Source organism: Lynx rufus, unplaced genomic scaffold, assembly GCF_022079265.1.
Source record: "Lynx rufus isolate CCGP_SWC_20201006 ecotype Redwood Valley unplaced genomic scaffold, mLynRuf1.p SCAF_6, whole genome shotgun sequence".
Taxonomy (NCBI): Eukaryota; Metazoa; Chordata; class Mammalia; order Carnivora; family Felidae; genus Lynx; species Lynx rufus.
The window spans coordinates 75248091-75256249 of NW_025814878.1; positions in this window are offsets into that span (position 1 = coordinate 75248091).

An 8159-nucleotide genomic window follows, 5' to 3' on the forward strand; every position below is an offset into this window, starting at 1 on the left:
CTTTCTGAGTCTCTGCGTAACAGCAAAAAGGCAGTTATGATTCCTGAATGTCCTGCCTTCCAATGTGGTATAGAAGATTGTGGTATTCCACAACACCAACCCAGTCACTGGACTAGGTCCACAGAGGAAACACAAGGCCCCTTGTCCTAAAAGAGCTCATCAGGCTAGAGCAGTGGTTCCTGGGCTGTATATGGGAATCACCTGGAGGTTATTTTTAAAAATATGGAAGCCTGAGTTCCCTGTGTCTGGGCCATGTAACATTGAACAAATTTCTTAAGCTTGCTTAGTCTATACCCCTCCTGTATGATGAGGATAATAGAGGCTACTCCATAAGGTAGTTCTAAGTATTAAATAATTTATAACACCTGCTTAACTTCGTGCCTGGTGCCTAATAGCTGGCAATGAACTGCTGCAAGTGGGCTGGGAAAGGTAAGTGACTACATAGCTGGATAATGATGGTGACTACAATGGAGAGAAACAGGCAGGTGCTCCGGAGATCCCAAGAAGGTCCTCTAACTCAGCTGGGATGGCCATCCCGGAAGATAGGATGTCAGAGCCCATTTTTTAACTCAAAGATGAGTAAAATAGCCAGACAAGCCTGGGAGGCAATTGGGATGAGGACTATACCAGAGAAGGGAGTCTATTCGTTTTCTCTTGGAGCATACAAGGAGGGATGAGAATGGGAAAAGCACAGAGGCCAGACCTTTTTAAATTTTTTAAGTTTATTTATTTTGAGAGAGAAAGCACAAGCGGGCAAGGGTCAGAAAGAGCAGGTTCAGAAAGAGTGCAGAACACAATGCTGGCTGGAACTCACAAACTGTGAGCTCATGATGAGCGGAGATTAAGTCAGTCGTTTAACTGACTGAGCCACCCAGGGGCTCCCAAGAGGCCAGATCTTGAGGGGCCTTCGAAACCTCGAAGAGGGCGTTGGTCTCCCTGCTGCTGCCCATCAGAAACCACCTAAAGGGTTTGGCGGGAAGGGTCGGTATAGTCCTTCCCAAACTGGGAAGAAGGCGATGAGAGTCGAGTTTAAGTTAGGCCACTGCGTTCTGGTGTGGATTTGAGGGGATCAGATTTTGAGACTGGAGTAGGGTGATCAGTGGGGCCGGAGGCCTGCTCTCAGGCGGTTGCCTGAGAAGAGAGGGGAGAAAATGGACCAAATCGACAGCCCTTGGCTGTGTAAGAAGCGTGAGTGATGCGGCGGATAGGAAGGCCATCCTGCCTCTTGGCACTACCAGTGGGCAAAAGAGGGCAGAGCCACCGCCTAGGACGCCGCTTCACCACACGAGCGGGAGCTCTGGGTGGACTCGGTAGAATAGACGCCGTGTAGGGCCTGGCGACTCCGCAGGCGGAGAAGGTGCGGCTCAGACCCCCGGGGGGGCGCCCTAGCCCCGCTAAAGCCTCCAGAAGAGTGCGCGCGGCGGTTCTGTGTGCAGCGCGCTCCCGCCGCGATGCCCGCGCCGCCCCGCCGGAGGGAGCGCGGTTTTCGCCCGCGTTGTGCCCGCAGCCTACCGTTGCGCCCCACCCGGAAGTGAGGAGCGGGAGCCGGGGCCAGACCACTAGGGCCCAGGTGGGGGGCACCCTGGCAGAGGCCCCTGGCTCTCATCCGCTTGCTTCCTTAGGGCACCGGGCCGCGGGGCCGCGTGCGGATTGAGGGCACGGCCCGCGAGGGGCCTCCTCTCTGGGACCCCTGAACAGGATCGACGAGGAACCTGGGCGATGGCGGCGCCCTCTGCCTCTGTTGCGTCATTTCAGGTATTTTGGGGTGAGGGAGAAGGAGGCGACGTGCATATTTTAGTGCGCCTTTGTCGGCCTCGGGGAGGACAGGTGTTTATCTTTCTCAAAGTTTGGTTTGTGATTTGTGGTCCGTACCTTTCTCTCTTCCGGTCTCTGTCAGGTTTCCTCCCCTTGTTACATCCCACTGGTTAGTTTCTTCGGGTATTTTGTGGCTTTTTTAGAAAAAGTTTAATTTAATTTATTTGAGAGAGACAGAGACAGTGTGAGCGGGGCAAGGGCAGAGAGAGAGAGGGAGAGAGAGAATCCTGAGCAAGCTGCGCACCGCCAGCGCAGAGCCCCACGTGGCGCTCGAACTCTGCAAGCTGAGAGATCCTGCATGACCTGAGCCCAAACCAAGAGGCTCTTGCTTAACCCAGGTGCCCCTATTTTGTGACTTTTTAACAACCTGGATCTACATCAGTGGAAGTCTTCCGTCAGTAACTGTGGACTCAACCGGAAATAGATTTTTCTGTCGAATGTTAACACCAAGGCCACTACTTTCTGTGAATAGTCTGCCCTGGTGATTTTGTAGTGATGCTGACTCTTGAGCCAAGTTCTAGGACGTGTATATCTCTTGAATATTCCATAATGTCCAGGACAGTGGTCGGTACATGGTGGACTTTCAATACATTCTTGATAATCTATCACGTTTTTATGCGGAGAGAAACCAGTATCCTCTTCTCATTGTTCTTGTGACCTGATCACACGCCCACTCTCCAGACTTGCCCTCTTCCCTGTCATGGACCTCGCACTTTATCCGAGAGCGACTCCAGTTTCCCTCCACTGTAGCCTGCTGTTTACCCAGACACATGTCTAGGCTTGGCATCGGGCTTCAGCCTGTCTTTCAGACTCTGCATGTCTATCCTTTGTGACCCACCCAAGTCTTTTCCTACTTTTTCTTCCCCCCATTCCCTATATTCTTGTCAGAAACAGCATACTATAATGGAAAGATGCCATTTTAAACAACTATATTATGCAAATAGCAAACATATAGAAATAACGACAAACATCTAGGCACTATTTAAATTTCCAAATATCTCCTGCCGTAAATATTTTTTTAGTTTGTTTGAATCAGGACCCAAATAAGCTCCACACGTTGTAATTGGTTAATATATTTTTTTTTAATTTTTTTTCAATGTTTATTTGTTTTTTTTGGGACAGAAAGAGACAGAGCATGAACAGGGGAGGGGCAGAGAGAGAGGGAGACACAGAATCGGAAACAGGCTCCAGGCTCTGAGCAGTCAGCACAGAGCCCGACGCGGGGCTCGAACTCCCGGACCGCGAGATCGTGACCTGGCTGAAGTCGGACGCTTAACCGACTGCGCCACCCAGGCGCCCCGGTTAATATATTTTAAGTAAGCCATACATTCCCCTTCTATCTGGACTTCATCTCAGCCTCTGTACCTTTTTATTGTTATCGGAGTAAGAGTTTTTTTTTTTTTAAGTTTATTTATTTTGAGAGAGAGGGAGAGGAAGAGGGTGTGTGTGTGTGTGTGTGTGTGTGTGTGCGCGCGCGCGCGCGCGCATGAATGGGGGAGGGGGAGAGAGAGAGAGGGAGAGAGAGAATCCCAGCAGGCTCCCTGCTGTCAGTGCAGAGCTAGCTGCAAGATCATGATCTGAGTCGAAAATCAAGAATAGGGTGCTTAACTGACTCAGCCCCCCCAGGAACCCCTATTTTTTTAATCTTACTTAATTGGTTTATTTTATTTTATTTTTTTAAATTTACATCCACATTAGCATATAGTGCAACAATGATTTCAGGAGTAGATTCCTTAGTGCCCCTTACCCATTCAGCCCATCCCCCCTCCCACAACCCCTCCAGTAACCCTCAGTTTGTTCTCCATATTTATGAGTCTCTTATGTTTTGTCCCCCTCCCTGTTTTTATATTATTTTTGTTTCCCTTCCCTTATGTTCATCTGTTTTGTCTCTTAAAGTCCTCATATGAGTGAAGTCATAAGATATTTGTCTTTCTCTGACTAATTTCACTTAGCATAATACCCTCCAGTTCCATCCACGTAGCTGCAAATGGCAAGATTTCATTCTTTCTGATTGCCGAGGAATACTCCATTGTATATATATATATACCACATCTTCTTTATCCATTCATCCATCGATGGACATTTGGGCTCTTTCCATACTTTGGCTATTGTTGATAGTGCTGCTATTAAAATTGGGGAGGCACCCCTATTTTTAAGGCCCTTCTCATAGGTAGTGAAATGTGTGACTCACCAGTGATGTTTAGATGTACAGTTTTGGAATTCTTGTGCATTTTTCATGCACTTAAAGCCAGCATTTTGGCTTTAAAGTCTCTTAAATTATGCTTGCATTCAGGGGGATCCTTGATGTACTTTAGAAAACATACAGACACTCTTAATACATGAACACATGGTGGGTTTGCTGAGAAGCTAGGTTAAAATCTTTACAATTCAGGGAAAGAGAAGGATGTGCTGACCTTCAGGCCAATCTGTTATTTGTCTGCTTTCCCTTCTTAAATTAGTAGTTTTCCTCCTCCTCAATATATACTTTTCCCCTCTTATTTCATATTTTCTCCCTAGTCCCAAGACTGGCTTTTTACGCTATTACTCTTTATAGTTTTCTACCAATTCTGTAACGCTGAAGACCATTCATCGAAGATGCTGTAGAAAAGGTTTGGGATTAAGTAGAAGGTGGGCCCAGAGTTGACCTCTGTGGTCCTTCAACTCCAGGATTGCATGTAAATCAAGAAACAAACCTGATGCAGGGAAAGAAGTTGAAAGGAGAGAAACCAGTCAGGCTACTGTTGGCGAAGAGTCAGCTGAAGGTGTGAAATGACAGCTTAAAAAATGATAGCACATTGATTTTCTGCCCCACTACATGTCTAAAACCAGTAGTTCTTTTGGCGGATGAACACCGCAGGAAAACGTAGGCAGCTATGTTACACTGACCGACAAATGCCATCTTAGTAACCAGAGTAAGAGAGCTCAAGTCAGCAGAAAAGTCCAATGTAATTAGACTCTCTCAATTTTTTATTCTGTACCAAGTTCTAACCTTTTATTGTTTTAATACAGGAACTATGGATTAAATGGGTCTCAGGAATTTCAGTCCCCTCTTAAGAAAGTATCTTCTAATCCTAGTGAGGGAAGCTTTTCTTGTAGTCTAAGATGTCTCTTTAACTGTTTTTGCTGCATAGATGAAGTAAGCTTTCTGGGCTCACAAATGTGAGACACCTGTTAAGTGAACCCAAGTTTTGTGGAAGATTGGGTGCTTGAATTAGGGGAACCAAGTTAAGCTATTTATCATTTATTTTAAATCGAGTAATAGCTGGGAGGAAACCTAATGAACTGGTAATGCTTATAATAGCTTTCAATCCAAAAAGTAAAAATGCCAAAAACTAAAAATTAGTAACCTTCTGAGTTTGGCAGTAGTAATTGGAAAACCATCTGTTGTTTCACATGCAAATGTTGCTAAAGGAATTTTCACATTAAGGGTGAGTAAACATGTTTTCCTCCTTTTTGTTTGATAATACTACATAGAGAAGCATCTTAGAAGACTTATTACTGTGGAGATTGTTGCAAATAGTGTACTGAGGGTTTTGTAGCTCTATTTTCCGTAGACAGCTCTACCCTTGCAGTGTTTTGTCTCCGGGGTATGTGAGCAATTGTCACAGTCTTAAAGGAAAAAAAAAGTTGTGTTGTATTGTAATTCTTTTATTTTCTTTCATCCTTAAAAAAAATTGCTACCATCCTTCAGAGGAGACCTTTACATGTTATTTAATAAAATGTTTTGGGATTGCAGGGCAGAAAATAATGATTAATCAATGTAGTGGCTTTTGGCAAATAAAGTATATAAAACAACATGTCGGGTGCTTGGGTGCCTTGGTTGGTTAAATGTCTGACTCTTGATTTTGGCTCAGGTCATGATCTCACGGTCTGTAAGATCAAGCCCCAATCGGGCTCAGTGCAGTGCCGAGCCTGCTTGGGATTCTCTCTCTCCTTCTGTCTCTGTCCTTCCAAATCTCCTTCTGCACTTGCTGTGCTCTTTCTCTCAAAGTAAATAAACAAACTAAAAAGTGCACATCTTACTATTTATGTTGAAAAAGTTCAGGAATAGAAACCTCCTAACACATTGATATAATCATCCTAGTGTAAATATTTGAAAACAAAAGTAAACTAAACTAATCCAAGATCAGTATGCATTGTCCTTTTGTAGTGGAAGCTTTGTAATTAAATCGTCCCTCCTTTTACATGAGGGCAGAAGAGGATGGTGTAGTAAATTGTAACACTAAATCTATTTGTTTAGATTAGTAGAATACTTTTCAACAATATTTGAGTGATTTGACTACTTAAAAATTTCAGTTAGCTTTAAGAACAAAGAGGAACTCTTCTTCAAATCTCGTAAAACCTAGCTTGAAAAAAAACACTAGCTTGAGCACTGATGGGGAAATGGGGGCTCAGACAATTTTGGAGAGAAATAAGGTCACTTAATAACCTTAGTTGACAAAGTGTAGTTTCTGAAAAATGTTTACTTTTTAGCTTTATCTCCAGGAAGATGAAGCAAGACTGTGAGGATAATGGAAAAGTGATCTTAATTTGTCTTTATCTATTTCATCTGTCATTTCCCTATGTAGTTGGAAAATAAATCATATTCAGAAAAAAAGAATATTCATCCTTCCATATACCTGAGAGTAGTTTATTCTGCCATACACAAAAATCTTACTTTCAGCAATTTATTGGTGTATATTTGTCTTATCCTTTGGGGGAGAGAAATACCCAAGTTACTCTTGCTATTTCAGACAGACATCATGTGTCATGTCGTTGAGGGCTGAGGTAGAGGATGTGGTAAGTTTCTTGGCTGCCCCAAATCTGGATTTTACCCTCAGCCTCCATTATTTTGTTTGCAGTTTTATATGTTCTTGGGACATTAGAGAACAGTAGCAAAATATTGTAAAATCACATATCAATGCTAAATATTGGTATATAGGGTTTTAGAATTCTTTTTACCATTAGACTAGACCAATTTTGACCCCCAAAAAGCTCCAAAGTATTCCAGAGGTGACTCATTGCCCTATAAGATGTATTTCACTTTCTAAAAACAAATATGCTCCAAAAAGTTTTTTCTGAACAATAAACTTTATCTGATTTATAGTCCTTTTAAACATGTAACAAAAAAATAAGCATGTACAAAACGAGAAAAAGAGCCTTTGTGGGAAAAGGAAATTGACTGTAAGGAAAAATAAAATTATTACAGAAACGCAGAAAAATGTTATGTAGCCAGATTATACTTTTCTGATTTATAGATTATATTCTTGTGATACAATAATCTGAAGTTCTGACACCTTATTTCATGAAAAAGAGAAAATTTACTGGTCATGATACAGAATGTGTGTGTGTTTATGTATTTTAATACTCTTGTTTTACAAGAGAGATCTGTCTTCTCTTAACTTTCGCACAGATCAACTCAGTGTCGTTGGATAAAAGGCAAGTCCCCTCTCAGAGCGCCTGGGTGGCTCAGTCAGTTGAGCGTCTGACTCTTGATTTTGGCTCAGGTCCTGATCCCAGGGTTGTGGGATTGAACCCCATGTACTGGGCTCTGTACTTAGTGTGGAGCCTGCTTAAGATTTTCTCTCACTCCCTCTGGCCCTTTGTCCCTCTCCCCGCTGTCTGTTTCTCTAGAAGAAAAAAAAAAAAAGACAAGTCCTTTACTCAGATGACAGCTAGACATTATGTAACAAGCAGCATCATTTGCTATATATTAATATGCATATTTTAAGCATTTTATTTATTTTTAGTGCTTTCTGATTTTTGGAATGGTTTTAGATGGGCATACCAAAGAATGAAAGCATGGATGACTCATATGAAAGACTGGTTACTAAAGATAAAGTAGTATACGTTTATGTGATATAAATCTGCTTTCACATTTTACCTTTGAGTCCTAAACTGATTCTTGACTTGCACATACCATTTCCAAGATATATTTTGAATGAAGATTTTGTGTATAAAATAAAGGAAGTTAGGAAAGGTCTTTTCTGACCATGTGGAAGATTTACCTAGTTTCTAGTCATCTACTTAATACTTATTAAATCGATGTTTTTCTGCATAAATATTTTAAAGGGCAGAGAACTAAGAGTAAGGATAATTACTTCCTTTTAAAAAAGAGGAGGCAGATTCATTTTCTTTCAACTGTAGTGTTAGGAGTAATGGCAGATCTGGCAAAAGAGTAATGCTTTTATTTTGAAGATTTATATGTCTGTCTAGCTCTATACATACACATAAATGTTTATATAACTTTTCAGATAATAGTGTAAATCCATGAATTTAAAAGCATCACGACCACTAGGGAATGAAGAGTGGTCCAAAAATAATTATGGGCCAAGGGGTATCACTGACCACAGGCATCAGTAAAC